This window comes from Dermochelys coriacea, chromosome 1 (assembly GCF_009764565.3).
Source record: "Dermochelys coriacea isolate rDerCor1 chromosome 1, rDerCor1.pri.v4, whole genome shotgun sequence".
In the NCBI taxonomy this organism is placed as follows: Eukaryota; Metazoa; Chordata; order Testudines; family Dermochelyidae; genus Dermochelys; species Dermochelys coriacea.
In genome coordinates this window covers 256,111,700-256,135,411 of record NC_050068.2, presented here as the reverse complement: position 1 = coordinate 256,135,411, position 23,712 = coordinate 256,111,700, and the positions used below count along the sequence as shown (strand labels likewise).

Below are 23,712 nucleotides of genomic sequence, written 5' to 3'. Positions count from 1 at the left end.
TGTTGAAGTCAATGGAAAGACTCCCATCCACTTCAATTGGGGATGGATCGTGACCTTGGTTTGCACTGGACATGAGGGTAAGGGCCAACTCTTCCCAGGAAGGTCTCAGGAGAACTCTGTGAGGCCTTTTCCATAGGAGGCAGTGAGGTAGCCCAAAGTTAATCCTGTTTTTCTGGTATGATAATACATTGTGGTTGGTCATAAAATGTAGACCACAAAATACAGGTGACATGTAATGTAGCCATGTTAATGTGGGTGTTTGAACCTTGATTGTAGAATTTCCTGCCTTGGTTGTGACTTTCAACTGTTCAGGTTTTCCATTGTATCCATGTGAGGTTTTTTGCTTTAATATATTCCAGATTCATCTGGTTTAATTAATTTTCTCTTTATTGCAGTTGTAGGATGTGACTTATAGTGAGGCCCAATATAAATAATCTAGTGCACACCGTTTCTTGTATAGTGCGTGCACCAAATTGTTAGTATGACAGAAAGCGATACAATATTTTGTTTTTCCCCAGCGGGTGGTTGCAATGATTAGCTGGAAAATGAAATACATGGGGAAAGTATCTGGAAGGTAAGACTTTCCAGATGGTTCCCTTGTCAAGATATCTAAGGCTTTGATTTGATTTGGTTTTTACTTGCCTTTTCTTTTTTCTAGGGAGAGGGGAGGGGGCCCAGAAGTCTTGATTTATAATTATTATTTTTAATAAAAAATATCTAATAGATTTTAAGGCAGAAGGGACCATTGTGATCATCTAGTTTGCCATCCTGCATAACACAGGCCATAGAATTCCAACCAGTGATTCTTACATATAGCCCAATAAATTAAGGTTGAACAAGAGCATACCCTAGAAAGACGTCCACTTTTGATTTAAATATTTCCAGTGATGGAGAATGTACCACAGTCCATGGTAAATTGATCCAATGGTTGACTTGCTGTCAAAAATTTGCACCTTATTTTCAGTCTGAAATACAATACTGTGCAATTTTTGTAGTTAACCATTGGAACAGTGCATTAAGGGATGCGATGGAATCTTCATTACCTGAAGTCTTTCACTCAAAATTGGAAGTTTTTCTGAAGATATATTCTCGCTCAAACAGAAGCTGTAGACATGGTGCAGGAATGTGCGTGAAATTCTATGGCCTGTGGAATGCAAGAAGCAGACTAGATGATCAAAGTGGTCCCTACTGACCTTAAAAACCTATGATTAATTAAAGAGCATAATATTTTAAAAACTGTAGGTGATCAAGGACCAGATTGCTGTACTGTTACTCATGCTGAGTAGCGGCAAGTCCTCTATTTGAACAAATAATGCAAAAAATATAAAAATAGCTTTGGGGTTGGGGAGGGTACATTTTTATCAGTAGTTCTAGAAGTATAAGACAAGACAAATTTCCCAAAAAGCTAAAGCATAAATGGATCCAACACCACCTCATAGAAAGGGAAACCAACTAATCATAGCACACACCACCACCTGAAAATAAATCTCAGATTAGCTTCCTGAAGCAAGGTAGAAAAATGTATGCCCTATAATGTCTAGTGGGGTATAATTTACAATAGGTAGATCTAATCATTTTTCCCCTTACCTCCAATTGGGCAGCCAAAGATTTGGTACCATGGAAAAAATAGTTTTGTCCTTCTTCAAGATGACTTGTAATTTAAGTTTAAAAAAAAATGTAATCTCAGGACCGTCTCTTAAGAAATCTTTCGGATGGTTATTTATACCTTTTGAGCTAAACTAGCTATACTTGAAATATGAAGATCTATTTTCCATGGAAGACCATCCTGTTTCTCCTCTGTAGTTTGTAACCTATTATTCAAACCAGCTTCTGTACCAAATGACTGGAGGATAGCTAATGTGATGCCAATTTTTAAAAAGGGGCTCCAGAAGTGCCCCTGGCAATTGCAGGCTGGTAAGCCTGACTTCAGTACCGGGCAAACTGTTTGAAACTATAGTAAAGAACAAAATTGTCAGACACATAGATGAACATATTTCAGAGTAGCAGCCGTGTTAGTCTGTATTCGCAAAAAGAAAAGGAGTACTTGTGGCACCTTAGAGACTAACAAATTTATTAGAGCATAAGCTTTCGTGAGCTACAGCTCACTTCAAATGCATCCAATGAAGTGAGCTGTAGCTCACGAAAGCTTATGCTCTAATAAATTTGTTAGTCTCTAAGGTGCCACAAGTACTCCTTTTCTTTTTATAGATGAACATAGTTTGTTGGGGAAGAGTCAACATGGTTTTTGTAAAAGGAAATCATGCTGCATTAGAATTCTTTGAGGGGTCAACAACCATGTGGACAAGGGTGATCCAGTGGATATAATGTACTTAGATTTTCTGAAAGCCTTTGACAAGGTCCCTCACCAAAGACTCTTAAGCAAAGTAAGCTGTCATGGGATAACAGGGAAGGTCCTCTCATGGATTGATAACTGGTTAAAAGACAGGACACAAAGGGTAGGAATAAATGGTCAGTTCTCAGAATGGAGAGAGGTAAATAGTCCCCTGAAGGACACCTCTGTACTGGGCCCAGTCCTATTCAATATATTCATAAGTGATCTGGAAAAAGGGGTAAATGATGAGGTGGCAAAATTTGCAGATGAAAAACTACTCAAGATAGTTAAGTCCCAGGCAGACTGCGAAGAGCTACAAAAGGATCTCTCAGAACTGAGTGACTGAATAACAAAATGGCAGATGACATTCAATGTTGATAAATGCAAAGTAATGCACATTGGAAAACATCCCAACTGTACATATAAAATGATGGGGTCTAAATTGGCTGATACCACTCAAAGAGATCTTGGAGTCATTGTGGATGTTTCTCTGAAAACATCTACTCAATGTGCAGTGACTGTCAAAAAAGCAAAGAGAATTTTGGGAATCATTAAGAAAGGGATAGATAATAAGACAGAAAATATCCTATTGCGGCTATATAATTCCATGGTATGCCCACAGCTTGAATACTGTGTGCAGATGTGGTCACCACATCTTTAAAAAAAAAAAAAAAATGCATTGGAATTGGAAAAGGTTCAGAAAAGGGCGACAAAAATGATTAGCGGTATAGAATGGCTGCCATAGGAGGAGAGATTAATAAGACTGGGACTTTTCAGCCTGGAAAAGAGATGACTAAGGGGGATATGATTGATGTGGAGAGAGTAAATAAGGAAGTGTTATTTACTCCTTCTCATAACACAAGAACTAGGCGTCGCCAAATGAAATTAATAGGCAGCAAGTTTAAAACCTACAAAAGGAAGTATTTTTTCACACAATACACAGTCAACCTGTGGAACTGCTTGTCAGAGGATGTTGTGAAGGTGAAGACTACAACGGGGTTCAAAAAAGAACTAGATAAGTTCAGGGAGGATAGATCCATCAATGGCTATTAGCCAGGATAGACAGGACTGCTTTCCCTAGCCTTTGTTTGCCAGAAGCTGGGAATGGGAGACAGGAGATGGATCACCTGTTCTGTTCATCCCCTCTGGGGCATCTGGCATCAGCCACTGTCATGAGACAGGATGCTGGGCTAGAAGGTGATGCCACAAGACAGGATACTGGGCTAGAAGGACCTTTGGTCTGACCCAGTACAGCTGTTCCTACGTTCTTATGTATGTACTGTGCCTAGCACACTAGGACTCGTCTCTCGGTTGCAGCCTCTAGGTGTGACTGTAATTCAAATAAATGAAGAACCACTTACTACAGTGACATTTGCAACTCCATTGTTTGTTTCAACCAGAAAAGTCAAAATGTTTTTTCCAAATCATGTAACTTTTGGACAGTCAGCCTATAACTGAAGACTCAGGGCCCGGTTATCTGCCACTGTCAAGTTGACAAGACCAAATGTGGGACAGACCCACAATAAGGAATGGGAATTTTTTTTAAAAAAAAATTACCCATGCTAGAAACTTAAAGTGCTCTGGCATTGATTCCTTTCATGTCCAGGACTCTCTTTCTAGCCTCAGGATTCTTTATTTTTGACGTAAATAGTTTTCTACCACACAGCGAGGGGGGCAACCAAACCTGCATGGAATGTAGGAAACTTTAGGACTAAAATGCAGCTGGCATTGGATGCTTTTGGAAGACGGGATACTGGGCTAGATGGACCCAGAATTGCCATTCTTAATGTTTTATGGAGGGCTTCCCAGGTCTAGTAAAGGTACCAGGGCTCCTGTAAATCTGAGGCAGCATTGAAAGGTGTTTTTCCTCCCTGCGCTGGCTTTGGAGAGGTCTGCCATATGGGTTCCTTCCCCTCTCTATCCTAAAGATTTTTTTCTGATGCACACAGTCTGACAGTTTGCAAGAATCCTCTCCTTTTTATCATCTGTGCAGGGTGGGCCGGTGCTTACGGTACACAGTACATTTTTGGCGTTCCAAATGCTGTATCCTAGAAATGGCCGTAGTTGGTAGTCTAGTATGGAGAAGCTTTTACAGTGCTGATCTTCTAAACTAGATCTAGCCACTTCAGCTTCTCACTGTTATCAGAATATCCCTTTAGTCTTTCTCGGCTGTGCATTTTTAACTTTAAGGAGAGATTATTCCCCCCTATAAAACAGACAAACTACCCTGGAACCAAACCAAAAATACTCTTGCGGGATCTCTCTTGTGGTACAAGTGTCATCTTATTTTCAGCAGTGGTATTTTGTTTCACAGATCTCAGCCATGCCACTCCAGGGATAGTCCATATCACAGGAGATGATACGCTTCCTGGCTCATACAGCAAGAGGTACCCTTGGCTATGGGTATTCAATTATCAAGTCAAAGTTGAAAAATAGATATTTATTAGGTGAATGGTTCTTACTGATGGGGGGTCAGATTCTCAGCTGGTGTAAATCGGCATAGAGTTCATTGTTGAGAAACAATCAGCAACTTTTTCGAATGCACTTTTTTCCCTTAAGCCATTCAGGTTTAACTGACCCAGACTGGACTTGCCAATTCAAGAGCAGAAGGGTTAATAGACTGCTGCATTACTTTGTTCGGCCAGCATGCTTTCCCTGCCAAGTATTGTTTTTTTAACTATTCATTGGAGCTGTTGGCATGAGCAGTGAAGTAATAACATTTGTTTTACGTGCAGAACTGGCATACAAATCGGTAATTAGTCACAAGATCAAAAGTTCTAACCCCTAGTGGGCTGAGAAAAGTTAGTGAATGAAACACCGACTTTAGCTCCTAGATTCAGCTTCCATTTCGACTTGAGATTTTAAATTAAGAGAAAATTCAGCTTCTTAAACACAGCTACCAGTCCATGCTAATAAAAACAATATGGTGATGCAGAATGGTCTGTCCAGTTGGGGGCTGAGCTGGCTGTTGAGTGTGGAAATGTTCTTTGCATTGAACCTGTTTGCCTGAACTAACTGATCCATAGGATCCTACTTTCCAGCACTATTGGACTCTCTCAAAGATTATAAATGAGGTACTCTTTGTTTTTCAGTGTTTGTACAGCACCTACCATAATGGGACCTTAATCTAAATGGAGCTTCTGTGCACTACTAAATTACAAATTATTATGGCTGTCAATTAATCGTAGTTAATGCCTGAGATTAATTGCAGTTAACTCATGCAATTAACTCAAAAAAAAGCACGATTAAAAAAATTAATTGCACTGTTAAACAATAGAATACCAACTGAAATTTATTAAATATTTTGGATGTTTTTCTACATTTTCATATACATTGTATTCTGTGTTGTAATGGAAATCAAAGCGTATATTATTTTGATTACAAATATTTGCACTGTAAAAATGATAAACAAAAGAGATTGTACTACAGTACTTGTATGAGGTGAACTGAAATATACTATCTCTTTGTCATGAAAGTGCAACTGACCAATGTCAACTTTTTTTGTTACATAACTGCACTCAAAAACAAAACAATATAAAACTTCAGAGCCTACAAGTCAACTCAGTCCTACTTCTTGTCCAGCCAATCGCTAAGACAAACAAGTTTGGTTTACATTTACACGAGATAATGCTGCCCTCTTCTTTCTTGCAATGTCACCAGAAAGTGAGAACAGGCATTTACAAGGCACTTTTGTAGCCGGCATTGCAAGGTATTTACGTGCCAGATATGCTAAACATTCATATGCTCCTTCATGCTTTGGCCACCATTCCAAAGGACATGCTTCCATGCTGATGATGCTTGTTAAAAAAATGTGTTAATTACATTTGTGACTGAACTCATTGGGGGAGAACTGTATGTCCCTTGCTCTTTTACCCTCATTCTGCCATATACTTCATATTCTAGCAGTCTCTGATGATGACCCAGCATATGTTGTTCATTTTAAGAACACTTTCAGTGCAGATTTCACAAAATGCAAAGACGGTAATAATGTGAGATTTCTAAAGATAGCTATACCACTCGACCCAGGATTTAAGAATCTGAAGTGCCTTCCAAAATCTGAGAGGGACGAGGTGTGGCGCATATTTTCAGAAGTCTTAAAAGAGCTACGATGTTCCATAATGGGGAAACTACAGAAGCCGAACCACCAAAAAAGAAAATCAACCTTCTGCTGGTGGCATCTGACTCAAATAATGAAAATGAACATGTGTCGGTCTGCACTGTTTTTGATTGTTATTGAGCAGAACCCATCATCAGCATGGACGCATGTCCCCTGGAATGGTGGCTGAAGCATGAAGGGATATATGAATCTTTAGCGCATCTGGCACATAAATATCTTGCGACACCGGCTACAACAGTGCCATGAATACACCTGTTCTCACTTTCAGGTGACATTGTAAACAAGAAATGGCAGCATTATCCTGAAAACTTAAACAAACTTGTTTGTCTGAGCGATTGGCTGAACGAGAAGTAGGACTGAGTGGACTTGCAGCCTCTAAAATTTTACATTTGTTTTATTTTTTAATGCAGTTTTTTTGTACATAATTCTACATTTTGTAATTTCAACTTTCATGATAGAGATTGCACTACAGTACTTGTATTAGGTGAATTGAAATACTATTTCTTTTTTTTTTACAGTGCAAATATTGGTAATCAAAAATAAAGTGAGCACTGTACACTTCTGTGTTGTATTTGAAAACAATATATTTGAAAATGTAGAAATGCATCAACATTTTTTAAAAATTGATATTCTATTATTGTTTAACAGTGCAATTAATCGCAGCATTTAATTTTTTTAATCGCTTGACAGCCCTAATTAATTGAAAACAAAATTGATGCATTACTTGCATACCTCTGGGCGAGGAGGGCAGCATCAGTGGTGGAGGGCTGAAGCCGCAGCTCCAGAGGTCCGTGACCTGAGGGGGGCTGAAACCCTGAGACCCATTCCTCAAGCCTTGCACCCGGTGGGGCTGAACCTCCTTGCCCTGAGCGGGCTGAAGCCCTGAGCCCTGCAGGGCTGAAGATGGGGGTGGGGCGGTGTCACAATTTTTTCTAGTTGGGGGGGGGGGGATCACAATTTTTTTAAAGTCGAAATGGGGTTGCCAGCACAAAAAGTTTGAGAAACACTGCCATAGAGAACAGGGGCCTGGCAAGCTCAGCCTCCCTGCACCAGCCTCTCCTCCCCTGCTGCATGCCGAGCCCCGAGGTCAAAATCCACTCTCCCTTGCAAACAAAGGCTCCCTCAGCTGAAGGAAGTTATGTAAAAATAATACTACATTTGTAAGTTCAACTTTCATGATGAAGTGATTGCACTACAGTACTTGTATGAGGTTAATTGAAATACTATTTCATTTGTTTATCTTTTACGGTGCAAATGTTTGTAATAAAAAATAATATAAACTGAGAACTGTATACTTTGTATTCTGTGTTGTAATTGAAATCAATGTACACCTCTACCCTGATATAACACGACCTGATATAACATGGGTCGCATACAATGTGGTAAAGCAGGCCTCCCCCCTGCCCCAGGGTCTGGGAGGCAGGAGCTGGGGGGGGCACTTTTGGGGTCCCTGCAGGCCCAGAGTGGCCTGGGTGATTAGCAGGAGGGGGGGTCGGGAGCAGCCCGCTCCGCTTCCCTCGCCACAGCCACGTTACTCGGGGGAGGGGGCTTAGGGGAAGGGATCCCCCCCGCACTCACCGGCAGCGGTGGAAGCGGAGCAGCCCAGCCCCAGCCCGCTCCACTTCCCACTGCCGGCGACTGGAGGGGGGTCTCCTTTCCCCAACCTCCCTGCACTCACCGGTGGCGGGAAGTGGAGCGCCGTGGCTGGGAGCTGGCTGAGTGGAGCAGGCTGGGGCCACGTTGCTCTGCTGCCAGTGAGTGCCTGTCGGGGGCGGGGGTGTGGATAGGGGTCGGGGCAGTCGGGACAGGGAGCAGGGGGGCTGGATGGGGGGGCTCTGGAGGGGGCAGTCAGGAGACGAGGAGTAGGGGGGACCAAAACAAGTTCGATGTGATGAGATTTCACATATAACGTGGTAAGCTTTTTTGGCTCCTGTGGACCGTGTTATATCGGGGTAGAGATGTATTTGAAAATATTGAAAACATCCAAAAATATTTAAATAAATGGTAATCTATTATTTAACAGTGCAATTAAAACCGTGATTAATCGTGATTAATTTTTTTAATCTCACAATTAATTGCGATAATTTTTTTGAATCACTAGACAGCCCTACAAATTATTAATTATACTCCCACTAACATAGAAACACTAAGGATAATGATGCTTCAATACCAAACTGATAGGCAGCTTAGAAATATATTGCATATTAAAAGAACATTAAGGTTGCACAGTTAAGTACTCAAAGTTGGGATATGCCAATCTGAAGATTGCCTGTGCAACCTTAATTTGGTCCCCTTGTGTGTATGCATTATGATTAGAACTAGTTAAAAATCCCACAGGAAATTCCGATATTTTGAAATTTGTTTTCATCCCAAAAAGTCAAAATATCAAAATCTTTCACAGAACATAAAGTTCTGAAAAATTTTGATTTTGATTTCAGTCAAAAAGGATCATTTCTGCTTTCCCAAATTGAAACATTTTGTGTTGTCAGTGCTACATTAATTTCTCTCTCTCTCTCTCAACTACTGTGGTGCCTTTTGAGAGCTATAGTCCAGGTTCCTCATGCCCCATTCTCCTCTATGGGCCAGGTTCTCTGGCCAGACTGTATCTCCCTTGATGCACTGTCGTCATGTGACTTCTGTGATGCAGTTCTGCACTCGAGAGGCGATTGCAGTACATCATGGGAGATGAAGTCTAGCGAGGGAACCCAGCCAAAAGCAGAAAATGGGGGCATGAGGAACTGTGGCAGCTCTGGTGAAAAGAGATTAATGTCATGCTGACCCAAAAATAAAATATTTCATTTAGATTTTCTTGATGGTACAGTAGAATCTCAGAGTTACAAACTGACCAGTCAACCACACTCCTCATTTGGAACTGGAAGTACACAATAAGGAGGCAGTAGAGGTGTGGGGAAAGCAAATACAATAGTGTGTTTAAATGAAAACTACTAAAACAAAAAGGAAAGCAGCATTTTTCTTCTACATAGTAAAGTTTCAAAGCTGTTTTAAGTCAATGTTCAGTTGTAAACTTTTGAATTAATAACCATAACATTCTGTTCAGAGTTACGAACATTTCAGAGGCACGAATAACCTCCATTCCTGGGGTGTTCGTAAATCAAAACCTGCACCTGGCTTTCGCCATTCAACACAAATTCTGCCAAATTTCAAGTCCCTCTTCCAAAGCATGAAGGAGGCACAAGGATTTTTTTAATGAAACATTTTAAAGAATTTCATAATAGGGGGAAAACAACATATTTTTCTGTAATCTCTTCTGCAAAAAGTCTGAACTATTTTTGGTATTTTTTTATTTAATTCCACCTGAGGGAGACATCCAGCATGAAAAAACCTCAGCCCAAACAGTTAAAGTTTGGAAAGTTTATAAGCAGCTTTAAATAGGACTTTAAAATGGAAAGTGTCATGCAACCTTTACTCTCGGTGTCACTGCCTTCAGCACGTCTAATAACCTGAAGACATTTTACCTCTGTTCTTTGCCAAAACTGTGTTGGATTAATTACCTGATTCTTTCTTTCTCCCCTTCCTCCCTTAAACATTCTCTACTTTTACGTATAGCTAGAATACTAAGCTTCTGATTGGTCAGGATTGTTCTAACCCAGAATCTTTTCCTTGCTGTAGCATATCCGTGGAGTTTCACTTTCTACCAATTAGAATTAGGGTGACCAGATGTCCCAATTTTATAGGGACAGTCCTGATATTGGGGTCTTTTTCTTATATAGGCACCTATTACTCCCCACTCCCTGTCCCGATTTTTTTTACATTTGCTATCTAGTCACCCTAATTAGAATACACCATACAAATTAACTGTGTCAGAATACAGTGTAAGTTATTAGAACGGGGAAGAGCTGCTGAGCTAATCTAGTGGTGCTTTCATAGTGTGTTATTACTACCAGCAAGTTTAAAAAAAGAAATACCTATAACTAAGCCAAAACCTTTTTTTGGGTGGAGTGGAAATAACCCAAAAATGTGAACTCAGGCCATTTAGAGAGGGCTAGAATGCATACTATTATGTGCCTTGATTTATAAGACTGTGCTTGAGAGCTGGACAATTTGAGTGTGGCAGCGAGATGCTCCTTGCAGAGTTGTTTGTGTGATCCTAAAACAGGCATGGATGAATATGGGAGCTTTTTTCTGAAAGCAGAGGTGAGTCCATGTGTACTTTTGTATTTCTGCATTGTCTGGTGGGAGTGCAACAGCTTGTTTAATGCTAGTTGAGGGATACCAGTTCTCCTGCTACAGATTTCTCATGTTAGATGTTTCTGAAAATCTCTAAGGCTATGCCTTCACTGGAGGAAAAAAAAATAGTTATCTCAATGTTAAATCTACATGGAGACAAGGTGCAGGTAATTTTCAGGGTTGCCAGTCATGATCAACGTTATAACCCCAACTTGGGATTGACCTTGCCTAGCTACATCAAGGTAAAAGCTACAGAGCCTTGTTTCCACCAGGATTTTACACCAGGATAACTAATGTGCCTTATTTAACTGTCTGTAAAAACACCTTTTGGGGGGCAACGAAGACAAAGTCTAAATGATTTAAAGAGCTTGAGTCTATTGAAAGTGGGACTTATGCTCCTTACTCTCCTAGGTGCCTTTGAATGCCCTACCTTTAAATCTCAGCCTCTCAGTTTCTATGGGCTTAATTTGTTGGGGATGTGTTGTGCTATTTTTTTCCTGTAGAGCAGGAGATAAGTTTTGTTCCCATTGGTCATTTCCACTCCCTCCCCATGTGCCAGCCACTAGATAGTAGCATGGCAGGCAGGCAAACAGCAAACTGTTGTTAGCGCTTGTGCCCTTCCCCAACCTAGAAACCACAGATCACAGCCAAATTTATTCCAGGGGAATTGGATAGAATACCTCTTCACATCTTGTCTGCTTCAGTCGTTAATGGGAAAGTGTCAGCTTAAATATGACCCTGAATTTAAATGTTGTAAAAACTTGTTAGTGTAGAGATGTGTAAAAATTGTCATGTTGTTGGGTTTAGTTTAAAGGAAAACAAAACAAAACAATATCACTGTGAAGTATCTGAAATCCAAATGTTGCAGCCATAAGAACATGAAAGTGAAGCTGATTTCATTGGTGTTCATTGCCCAACCTGAGAGAAGGGCAAAAAGCAAACGGCATATAGTTCATGCATCCGATGAAGTGAGCTGTAGCTCATGAAAGCTTATGCTCTAATAAATTTGTTAGTCTCTAAGGTGCCACAAGTACTCCTTTTCTTTTTGCATATAGTTGGTGACGCACACAATGGATTTTTAAAGTGCTCACTTTTATGAATCTAAGGCTGATTAAGAACCTAGGTAAATTTTGTTTATAACACATGATTAAGTTAATAATGTCCCTTTAATCAAATAGGTCAATGATCATGCTGATTCTGTTGCTGTGCAATTATCTCTCACAAGCTGTTCTCTTAGGAAAACTACACACCACAATAGCGTGTACTATTAAATAGACCAAGGGTGGCCTTGTTTCCACCTTCCCTTGTTAGTATTTATCCTATGGATTATTCCATTTTTCCATTTGTTTTCCTTTACTCTATAGAGGTGTTTTCATCTCTTTCCCCAGTAAACCTCTCCTAGCTAGCTCTCCGCCCTTTTCTCACTTCAATTTCTCTCCCCGTCATTAAAGGGCTGTTTCCATCGCATTTTCCTTTCCTACCCTCCCCCTATTTTCTTATCGCCACTCTTGTCCTTCTCTGCCCAGCCTCCCACCTTCCCCCCCCAGCCAGGCTTTTTCTGCCATGGATAGCTCCTCTCCAGCCCTGGAAGAGCCTGTGCATGACCTGCCTTCACTGACATAAGTCCTTCTGCAGCATTTCTTGTCCATACTGGAAGTGTGGCTGACAGAATTGTATTCTGTAGATCAAGGCAGAGTGTGCAAAGACCTTATAGAGATAAAGCTTTATCCCTAAAGGCTGTGGATAGGGCAAAATAACTCTGCTTCGGAGGAAGGTAGGGGAGAGGTGCTGCTAAATATGAGAGGCTTGGCAACTCTGTAACAGGGAAAGTGTTTTCTGCTGACAGGCATGAGTCACAGGTCATTATTAAAGTGTGCTGAGAGAGCTGCGTGTGGAGAAACTTGCACAGCACTTTTCTGCATTATGCTATCAATTCCTCACTTCTGTGAGCACTAAAATACACTCATATTTTTCCCTCCCCGGAAGAAACCAAACAAATGGTTTCACTATATCAGTTGCTAGACTAAGCGGCATTGTGAGTGGTTATCTTAAAATAAAACAAGGAGCTCCATTGTCTGCCATCTATCCTGTTATATCGATCTTTGTAGTAAAATGACAATTTTGAAATACATGATATACTCAGGTCTCTTCTCCTTTGGTCAGCCAAAATGGAATGAAAGGAATTATCAGTGTAGATAGTGCCTTGCTAAGCTTATTACAACATGAGCAGGAATGACACTGATTTTAAGCAGTGCGTGGTATTTGAAGAGAGGATTTAATTGGACACAGGATGACCCAGGGCAGTGGTGAGAGGATACAGAATTTTACACCTCAGCATGGGAGGTTCCTAGAGTTAAACTGCAGAATTGTGATGTCCTAATTGAAGAAATCAGGTGTGTCACCAGGCCTGCCACTTACTCCTTTTGATCCTTAGGCTTTCCCCATGTCCCCTCTGACTGCAGAACCTTTTGGGAATGGGACAACATTGTGCACTGCCTTTGACAGAATATTCTAGGCCAGATACCTTTCACCCCTCTTATCACTTACACAGTGTTGAAGTTCATTTTCTTTCTCATTGCAGAGGCCCAAAGTGCCTGCTCCAGTAATCCCCCCTTGACGAATCATCTCAGTAGCCCACTCATTAACACAAAGGTTTATCTTACTCTCACCACCAGAGTTCCAAGTACACAGAGTTTGGGAGGTAGACAGGGAGATTGTCACCTTCTGGAAGTTCTCAGCATTTACCAGATTTGAGGGGGGTACAGCTAGGTTCCCCTTCTGAGGGGTAGTTTAGCCTATTTTGTTTCAGGCTGTCTGTCTGCACCCTCAGGAGGACAGCCTTTGCACTAGGTCACATTCAGGAGGATGCCTTGGCAACTGTTTGATCGGAAAGTCTTTTTAAATGAAAGCTTAGAATTCTGCAGAAAGTGACAAATATACCATTCCATTTTCCAGGCACAGTTTCATACCCACAGCTGGTGAGTGGGAGAATGCATTTGTCAAGCTCCATCAGTAACAGTTCATAAACTAAGATTATTTTAAAGAAAGCAATCTTTATTATGTAATAGATAGGAAATTCAAGAAAAGTAGAAGTTAAACCGAGTAAACTTCGCTGAGGCTAGAGATTATGCAAAGCCTAGCTTGCCAGGTTAGAACCTGGGGGTTATAACTTCGCATGATATCTTTATATCTGGAAAAAGTCCTTCCTTGAACTCCCTAGGGCTATTTTTTTCAGATTTCTTATCCTGGTCTCCTTATCCTGATCTCTCGCCCTCCTGGCTCTTTTAGCTGCAGTGTGACATTTGTCCTGTGTTAACCAAAGACGCACGTTTATTGGCTGTATTTTAAATCCAATCTCAAATTAATTTTTGGGCTGTGCAGCAAAATTTGTTTAATGGATGAGTCATAGTTTTCTCCTAATTCCCCTCATGTTGGACCATAAATAATCTCCCTTTTCTGTATTCTTTCCTTGAAACGGGCATCTTTATCTACTTTAGACCAAAACATATCTGTAGAAATTTTTGTCTGTGCATACGCTATAGAAGCTGTTTGCCACAACTACTTCTGGTACAAGTTATTTATGTAGACAGTATATAAAACCAGAAGAGTGTGTCAGAAAACAAAATTATTCCATATCCCTATCAAATATCCTTGTCTGCAGATGGTAACTCAGGCTGTCACACATTACAATTCCTTTTTATTAACTTTAGATTTTACGTTCGCTCTGCAGAGCAGGAGGACATCAGAGTGTCTTCAATGATAAGTTATACAGTACAGAATTAAATGTTATCATAAATGGTCTGACATTATATTAGATGTCATTTTACTGAGAGGTTGTGGTGACAGGAACAAGCCATTTGAGTTTTGATCTCCTGGTTTACGATGGCTCCACCATTTCTTGACAAAATTACATCTTTAGGATGGATGTAGATGGGGTCAACAAGTTGGTTGTCTAGTTTGATCTACCACATAAAATTCTAAAGTAGTGGAAAGAACAACCGAGAAGTTTTCCATGTGAAATGTTTCTTCTGATAAATATGTGGGTGGAGGACTACCAAAATTTACAATGACGTACAGAGAAGACACATTTTGGTGGCTCACCTTACCTGATCACTCTTGTTACAATGTGTATGGCAACACCCGTTGTTTCATGTTCTCTGTGTATATAAATCTCCCCACTGTATTTTCCACTGCATGCATTGGATGAAGTGAGCTGTAGCTCACGAAAGCCTATGCTCAAATAAATTTGTTAGTCTCTAAGGTGCCATAAGTACTCCTTTTCTTTTTGGTGGTTCTGTGGCTGGTCATGCCACCTTGTACTTTTTTATACTTCTGCTAGGCCTTGTCTAGATTAGAGATTTTGGTTAAGTTGTAACTTCAGTTAACTCACTGTCAGTTAATTTAAGTTAACTAATGTGTTTGTATGTGCCAGTATAAATGCACTCCACCAATGCTTTATTCCAGGACACACGTTTTGTTCCTGATTATGGTTTACTCTAGCCTGAGCATGTTAATTGGTTGTCAGATGACTCAAGTTAAAACCGGACCTAAAAAACCTAGTCTAGACAAAGCATTAGTGGGAGAGAGTCAAAAAGGATGTTATGTAGTTTTGATACTGGTCTTGAACATATCAGGAATGAACGTTGACTTAAAGTATCAGCCATTGGGCAGCCAGCAACTATTCTGAAGTATCTTTTTCCTTTACTGTCCCACAGGGATGTTTTGAGAGGGGGTTGCTGTAGTGTGTATGTAAGCGGGGGAATGGTCCTGCTATTGTGGCAAACTTTCCTGTCGGCATACGCTGATGACGTGCTCCTCGTGGTCCAGGACCCGGGCGACTTGGCATGGGTGGAGGCTTGCCAGGCCATCTATACGGCAGCCTCCTCCGCGCGGGTCAACTGGGTCAAGAACTCTGGCTTGGTGGTAGGGGACTGGCGGCAGGCGAGCTCCCTCCCACCCGCGCTACCCTGGTGAAATGGGCTAGTGAAAGGATCAGAGTCCTCGCTCCCACTTCCTTTATCCAGAGGCCTGCCTGACCTCAAGGGCTCCCCTTCCACTCTCCTGAGTGGCAGAGTCCTCGTAACCCCACCAAGGCTGGGCCCAGGATTCCTGGAGGGGGTGTGACCCCCAAGCTTGTCATGGTCACTTTGGGCAGGGGCTAGGGTGTCCCTACTACTGGGTGCTCTCTCTGCACTGGATGCTTCCCTGACCCACTGATAATTACATATAGTTCAAAGCAAATACAATTTATTAAACAATCATTTTAAAAAATGAGGAATAAATGGGAAAGGTTAAAGGAAAACGCGTCATCCCGCTCTTTGGCACGGGGACGTCACAACCAGCGTCTCTGGAATGTCCGGGCAGTTCACAGTCTGTTCCTCACGTGTCCCAGGCCTCCTGCTCAGGCACTGGCTGTGCTGCAGGGATGCTGCGGGTCGGACACTTGCTCTGGCGGTGGCCACATGCTCTAGATGGCAGGACCCTTCGGGGTTACGATTCCCCTCCAAACTCGGCCTGCAGGGCTTTTTGGCTGGGGGCATCTCCCTGCACTGGGCCCACTGCCCAGGGTCCCCCTTGTTCGCTCCAGCTGCTCACCGCACCCGATTCCGGACTGCTCCAGCCCCAGCTCCACTCTGCCTCAGCACAGCTGCTGCTCTGTCTTCAGCTCCCTGGGTTGCTTCTCTGGCCCCTCTGGCTCTGGTTGCTGCAGCTCTGCTCCCAGCACAGGTCTGCTGTGTGGACTCTTCTGTGACTCTGCTCCCAGCACTGACCTGCTTCCTGGGCTGCTTCTCTGGCCCCTCTGGCTCTGGTTGCTGCAGCTCTGCTCCCAGCACAGGTCTGCTCTGCAGGCTGCTTCTGTGACTCTGCTCCCAGCACTGACCTGCTTCCTGGGCTGCTTTTCTGGTCCCTCTGGATCTGGCACAGCTCTGTTCCCCAGCTTAGCTCAGGGCCCCTGCTTCCTCTTTAGCTTGGCCCCCACTCTGTCTGACCCAGGCAAATCCAGCTCACACAGAGGACGGGATCTCCCTGGCCTCCTGACTCTCTGATTAGCCTGCCCGCCCTGTCAATCAGGCGGGGTGGAGCATTGGCCTCTCCCCATTGTTCCTGGGAACTGTCAGTCTCAGGGTCCTGATTTCCCCTTGGTACTGGGAGCTAGCCAACCAAAACACCCCTACTGAGTTTTAGTAAGGGGACAATAGTCCCCTTGAATGTAGGAACTGGGTAGTATCCTGTTAAATAATGTGAGCCCTCTAATAGTGCTCACTGTGTTTTAGAACACAGCAATGTGTGTATGTAAATAGGCCTTGCATGTTGTGTATATTTAGTAAACTTTTTTTCATAATATTATTTTTGTGTTAAGGGTAAATGACACAACTCTTGCCTCCTGGTTTGGGGTGAAGATTATATAGGGAGAAAATGTTCCAAAATGAAACTTACAATGAGGCAAGTTGGGATTTTTTTTTCTTTTGATTTTTTTTGAGGTGTTCTTTTTTTATGACAATTTTCTAATTCAGTCATAGGTTTTTGAACTTAGTTCCTAGAATAAATTGTTTTTTGTGTTCCCGTCAAGGGATATTTTCAAAGCTATAGATGCCACATAAGTGCCTAACTCCCCGTGACTTTCAATAGGAAGTAGGTTCCTGTGCCTTTGAAAATCTTTCTTCATGAGACTGCAGTGTCATATAGACACAATTGGAATCATTGCATCTAATTACAAGGAAAAGTAGATCACCTAAAAAAAGTAAGTGCTTTAAATATAATAAAAAAAAGATAACTAACAATCAAGGAGGAGGCTGTCATTTTGGCAGTCTGATGTAAAATCCAATTGAGAAAATTCTTTTGCTATTTGCATGCAAGAGAAAGTAAGTACAGTAAAGTTGCTGGAAGGTAATTTCTGTTTTTTTGTTTGGTTAGTTTTCAAGTGATTATACCACAGTTAAACTAAGCAGAAATACTGTCTCAGTTGTAATCTTCATCAAAAGACTGGAAGTCTTGCTGGGGAAAAATGTATCCAATTGCAGCTTCCACTGAAACACCTATTCATTTATAGAGATACCAAAATAAAGGTGGGAAATCTCTAAAAATGGTTCTTTTTCTGGCCTTTTACTTTAGAGCCAATATACAAGAGCAAATTTTGGCCTGTGAGTAATACTTGGACTGTCTAAGGCCCTGATTCTGCAAACACTTAAGCACATGCATAATTTTACTCATGTGAGTTGTTACATGAGAAAAGGTACACACGTGCTTAACTGTTTACAGGTTCAGAGTGAAATGGCATCAGAACCATTTACTGAGTGTTTTTGTTTGTTAAATTCTGGAAAGGAAAATCTTGTTCTTCTGTTTCTCCTCTTGGTGAAGCCTCATGACTAAGCACATACACTAAACACTGTGCTTTGGTTGGTATGAATTCCACACCTATTTTCAGCACAAGCAAGATGCTATCACAGTAAGTGTAAACGGTATGACACTTAGATCATTGACCTTAAATATGTCTTTCCCTCATTCCCCCAATTAATGTAGTGGGTCATCACTAATTGCAATTTATTTCAATTTCCCCACAATGGGTGGGTGCAGTTGATGACTTGCTTTTAGTCCCAAGAGTGAACCTCAATCTTGAGTAATAAAATATCAAACTAATACCTCCCCTTCCCCATGGTTCTGCTTTTCTATAAAATGCACTTTCTTCCGTCAAGAATTATAACATTCAAAAACCAGTTGGAGAACACTTCAGTCTCTCCAGTCACTCGAATACAGACCTGAGAGAGGCTATCCTTCAATAAAAAAACTTCAAAACCAGACTCCAAGGAGAGACTGCTGAATTGGAATTAATTTCCAAACTGGATACAATTAATTTAGGCTTGAATAGAGACTGGGAGTGGATGGGTCATTACACAAAGTAAAACTATTTCCCCATGTTATTTCTCCTCCCCCACCCAACCCCCCCACAGTTCCTCAGACGTTCTTGTTAACTGCTGGAAATAGCCCACCTTGATTATCACCATAAAAGGTTTTCCTCCTTCTCCTCCCTCCCCCCCACCGCTTCCTGCTGGTAATAGCTCATCTTAAGTGATCACTCTCCTTACAGTGTGTATGATAAAACCCATTGTTTCATGTTCTCTCTGTGTGTGTGTGTGTGTGTGTGTGTGTGTATATATAAATCTCCCCACTGTATTTTCCACCAAATGCATCCGATGAAGTGAGCTGTAGCTCACGAAAGCTTATGCTCAAATAAATTTGTTAGTCTCTAAGGTGCCACAAGTACTCCTTTTCGTTTTGCGAGTGAAAATGAGTTACCATTTATTGCCTTGCAGGTTGCATTTTTCTCTTGAACATGGTGCTCAGCAGAGAATATCAAATTTGCTTCTGTGCTCTCTGACCTTTCTTCATCAACTTACAGGTATAAAAAGGGGTGGTGAATGGCAACATGAAAAGTAAAAAATAACCCAAAGTAAGTGTAGCTATTAGGTAACAACTTCCTTTATATAGGTTGTAAACACGTGTATAGTTTAAAAATACATACACACAAATGAGACAGAAACAAGCAAAATCCCATCTGATATATTTAGAGAAGTATGATTCACAGCCCACAGAATACCTGACTGCTCAGGAACTGAAGTCCTTCCATATGGAAATAAGGGAATACAGAATGGAATCCGCTTGCAAATGCTGTATGTGGTGCATGTGTTTTTCTGTAAGGCTTGAGTTCTGCAATAACTGGATTTTGACCATGATGTCAGAGAGCAGTCTCTGCTGAATGGGAGATTGTTGCATTGTCCTACTTCGAAAAATCCCCAGTTAAGTCACCTGTCTATTCCATTCAAATTCACTCTTGCCATTTGTTAATGCCATGCATTCCTTTATTTGCACATGGTAATCACTAACTGATTTTAGCAAAGATCTGGGAATAGCTTTTTAGTTGCAGAACAAGCAAAAAACTTTGTTTCTGTGTGGATCTTATATAAACTGGCTTTAAAAAAAATCCATTTCTTAGTATCTGGCACAACAGTACTGAATTATTTTATTTTAAAAACAGATTTTAGAGTCCAAAGAACAATTTTCTAATGTAACTTTTTAAAGGTATCTACATTACTTGATAGAGGTGCTGCTTTAAGAAGTTTCACAGGCATCAGTTATGGAGTAACATTACCAAGAACTGGCACAACAATCAGTGGTATGTAACAAACATGAGTCTTTCTCTCATCCCGTCATTTGGTACAGCTGCTGCCTCTGGATAGGTGCCCATTGCACTGTGTGGGCAGGGAAGAGTGACCTGCATACTTGTTACAATCCATGAAAGCATATCTGAAGCATACTATAGATTTTTCTCTTGCTTAGGTCCCAAATGAAAATTAGTTTGGTAGGTAATGTGTATACTCAAACCATCATGCTAATTGTCCAGCTGTTTTGTGGCTGTTCAGGAGAGACCCAAAACTGGGACAGCAGATGTTGTAGCTTGAGATGTGTCTTGGCAGACCTGTACTGGAGGCTCAAGACTAGACTAGCAGAAGGTGCTGCAACTGAGGAATGAGGTTTATTGGTAACGCTGGGGAGGTGGGTGGGGGGGTGCTGCCATTAACAATAACAATTTAAAGAAAAAATTTGTTATGGATTCAAATAAGATCTGTATTCCCTTATATTCCCTTAACTTAGTCCTGCTCGTACATGTTGTAGCATATGAATTGCCATACTGCATCAGAGGTGGTCTTTCTAGTCCAGTGTCGTTCGTCAGTGAGTAGCCACTACCAGATGCTTCAAAGGAAGGTGCAAGAAACCAAGCAGTAGGCAGTTATGGGATTACCTACTTACAGGGAAAGCTTCTCTCCACCCCCTCTTTAGTCAGTTTGGCTTAAGCCCTAAAGCATGAGGATCTATATTCCTTCCAAAACTCTTGTGTGTTCAAACATTAAAATTCTAGATATTCTTGTTGCACACACTATCATCAAACTGTCAAGATAACATTTTTCCGATTGGATTGTTAATTATTCTTTCAGATATTACAACACTTGAGAAGAAGGTTCAGTAGTGATTTACTCTTATTTGTATTTAGTTGTAAAGATTAGTTGTAAAGATCAAAATATCTTGTAAATTACATTGCAGTTTTCCTTTAATGGAATATGTGTAAAATGTCCTTTGAAAGGCTAGAATTAGTGTTTGAAAGAAAGATGTGTTGAAAGATCAACTTTTTTCTCTTTTAAAAAAGAATTGTGTAGTTGAATTAGAGATAATCCTGATTTCGCTCTAATGTAAATCTGCAAGAACTACTTCTTTTAGTTATTACTTTATATGTAAAAAGAAAAGGAGTACTTGTGGCACCTTAGAGACTAACAAATTTATTAGAGCATAAGCTTTCGTGAGCTACAGCTCACTTCATCGGATGCATTTGGTGGAAAAAACAGAGGAGAGATTTATATACACACACACAGAGAACATGAAACAATGGGTTTCATGTGTATGATAAACCCATTGTTTCATGTTCTCTGTGTGTGTGTATATAAATCTCTCCTCTGTTTTTTCCACCAAATGCATCCGATGAAGTGAGCTGTAGCTCACGAAAGCTTATGCTCTAATAAATTTGTTAGTCTCTAAGGTGCCACAAGTACTCCTTTTCTTTTTGCGAATACAGACTAACACGGCTGCTACTCTGAAACCTACTTTATATGTATCTTTGTTTTTCTATAGATAAAATTCTTGTGCCCCAGCTCAATTTCTGAGGTGTGCTTTTCCTTTGGATAATCAGTTTCCAAATAACACTATTTTTTATGTATGGACTGTATTACAATAGTTTCTAAAAGCCCCAACTGAGATCTGGGTCATGTTATGCTGGGCCCTATACAAATGCATTATAAGCTCTTTGGGGCAAAGGCTGTTCTTATCTAAATAGACAAGACAGACAAAGGGTAAGAAAAGGGAAGTATTATTATTCCCATTTTACAGATAGGAAACTGAAACAGAGAGATTATGTGACTTGGGACCAGGGTCACACAGCAGGCCTGTGATATAGCCAGGAAGAAAACCCAGATCCCTTGAATCCCAGTTCATTCCCTACACCACAAAACTATTCTTTCCCATTCCCCTTGTCTGGCAGCTAAGGGATAAACATGGGTGTTTTTGCTTCACTGAAAATTATGCTAAATCCTAATTGTGAATGCTTTGGAAGGTCAAACCAGAGAGGGAGGGACCTTCCACTGCTCTTTTAATTGGACCTTTTGCCCAATAACCGTAACATTCCCTGTTTTTCAAAGACATTCCCTGTTTTTCAAAGAAAAACATTCCCTGTTTTTCAAATTCCCTCAAATTCCCCAAAGGCATGTCTGTACATCTGACTATCCATTGTGTGTGTCCTTTCATCAACCAGTCCTTCGTTGTCATATCTGAATACCAGGTCAAACAGCAGCAGAGTACCCACAAAGGTTTTCTTTGCAGAAATGAATTGCAAGAGTAATCCTTCCTGATTAAGTATACATTTTTGAATACTGTAAAGCCAGGTACTAACTTGTCCCTCTCCATATCACCGATTAGAAATGTTGTTAAAGTTCTGAATTACGGCTGTTGCCATAGCAACTTTGTTAAAGTAGAGAATTCATAGGATGGGATTTTTTTTTCTAGATTACAGGTAAACTCACAGGGGAGATTAGATGAAGTGCAAATAGAGGGAAATCAAGCAGAACAGTGTTAATGTGTGGGCATGTGGGAGAAGGGAAACAGTTAACTAAGGATCTTGCCATTGAGCCAAATGTTCAGAGGGGACCTGTAGCAAAAGGAAGACGGGTGGGGTTTTTTAGTTGCATTCCATATTCAGGCTCCTTGGGGCTCTGCCTGATGGGTAGCATGACTGGGAAGAGGAGACCGTGCCATACTGGGAACAGCTGCTTTCTTTGTCCATTTCAATCAATGTTTTTGTTTATCTGCCCTCTGTAAAAGTGAGGAATGTGGGGTAGAGTTTTTTAACTGATTCCCTGTCTTTCAGGGTCATGAAAGCAGACAGAACACAAAGTTGAATCCAATGCTGTGAGAGTGTCATTCATTGTAATATTCCCCACCGCAACACACACAGTTATCAAATGTGTATATGTGCCTAAAAATGCTGGCTTTAGAAGTAGTAGAACTAAATCCGAACTGGTCTGATTTAAGCTAAATCTGAGCTCAGTCCCCAGATCCAGGGACTGAAAGATTTTCTTTTTGATCCTTGTTCCAAGCTAGGCCCTGGAAAAGGTTACTGGTTCCAAAAATATTTGCACTGGTCTGCCAGGTGTTTCTAACCTTGGCAGGTTTTGCAGTATTGGACTCTAAAATAATGGGTATCACCTAGCTTATTACAATGGTTCATATTTTTGTTTCTGAATGTTAACTGTAAATTTCAGTAATTCCACACAGCCAAAATATTAATATTTTTCTCTCTGCTGTGAGGTCCCTCTCCCAGGGAGGTCTGAATAGCTGTTTAGATTTTTTTCTCTTTTATAAGCAGTTGCTGTTTCCGCATGCCAGAAGAACTACAGAGGCTCAATGAAGTGAAGACAATATTGGATTTAGGGAGATATAAAATATAAAGGCCGCCAATATTTTCTCCACATAACTTCATTGTGCTGCTGTAGCTCCTCTAGAACACGGAACCATGAAATATTACATGAAATATTGATTACAATAGCATGGCAGCTACTCATACTTTGCTTATAGAGTGGAGGTATGCCAGATTGCAGACCTTTGTAAATTTTGCTCCCTATAGGGTTGCCAACTTTGTAATATTTAAAAATTGGACACTCCAGCAGCAGTTCTAGAACGTCCCCTTCCCCACCCCTGCCCCACCACTTCCCCCTGAGGCCCCGCCTCCTGTTCGCTTATCTTTTTCCCCCTCTCTTCTTCGCTCACTGATTTTTTTTTTTTTTTCCCCCCCCTCCCTCCCCAGTGGGTTGGGAGGGACATGCCTACAGAGCCAGGGCTGGGAGCTGCAGCCGCCGGATGCAGGTAGGAGGCAGCTGCGGTTAAGTAGGGGCTGGCGCGGGTGATGACTCTGTGCCTCCCCCTCCCCCCCCCACAGTAATCAGACTTTGGATGTCCAATCAATAGATCTGACCGG

General features: G+C 41.2%; 1 protein-coding gene across 4 annotated transcripts in view; it reads left to right on the top strand.

Annotated features, from left to right (window-relative positions):
* Positions 1-23,712, top strand: part of LARGE1 (LARGE xylosyl- and glucuronyltransferase 1) — a 371,084-nt gene that overhangs the window by 26,725 nt on the left and 320,647 nt on the right. Inside the window, exon 1 of one of the 4 annotated variants that reach the window (XM_043519923.1) lies at positions 4,672-4,719. The exons of the other annotated variants lie outside the window; for them this stretch is intronic. The gene's annotated coding sequence lies outside the window, so the exon portion shown is untranslated. Of the gene's footprint in view, positions 1-4,671; positions 4,720-23,712 lie in introns of those variants that run through there. 4 annotated transcript variants of the gene reach the window in all.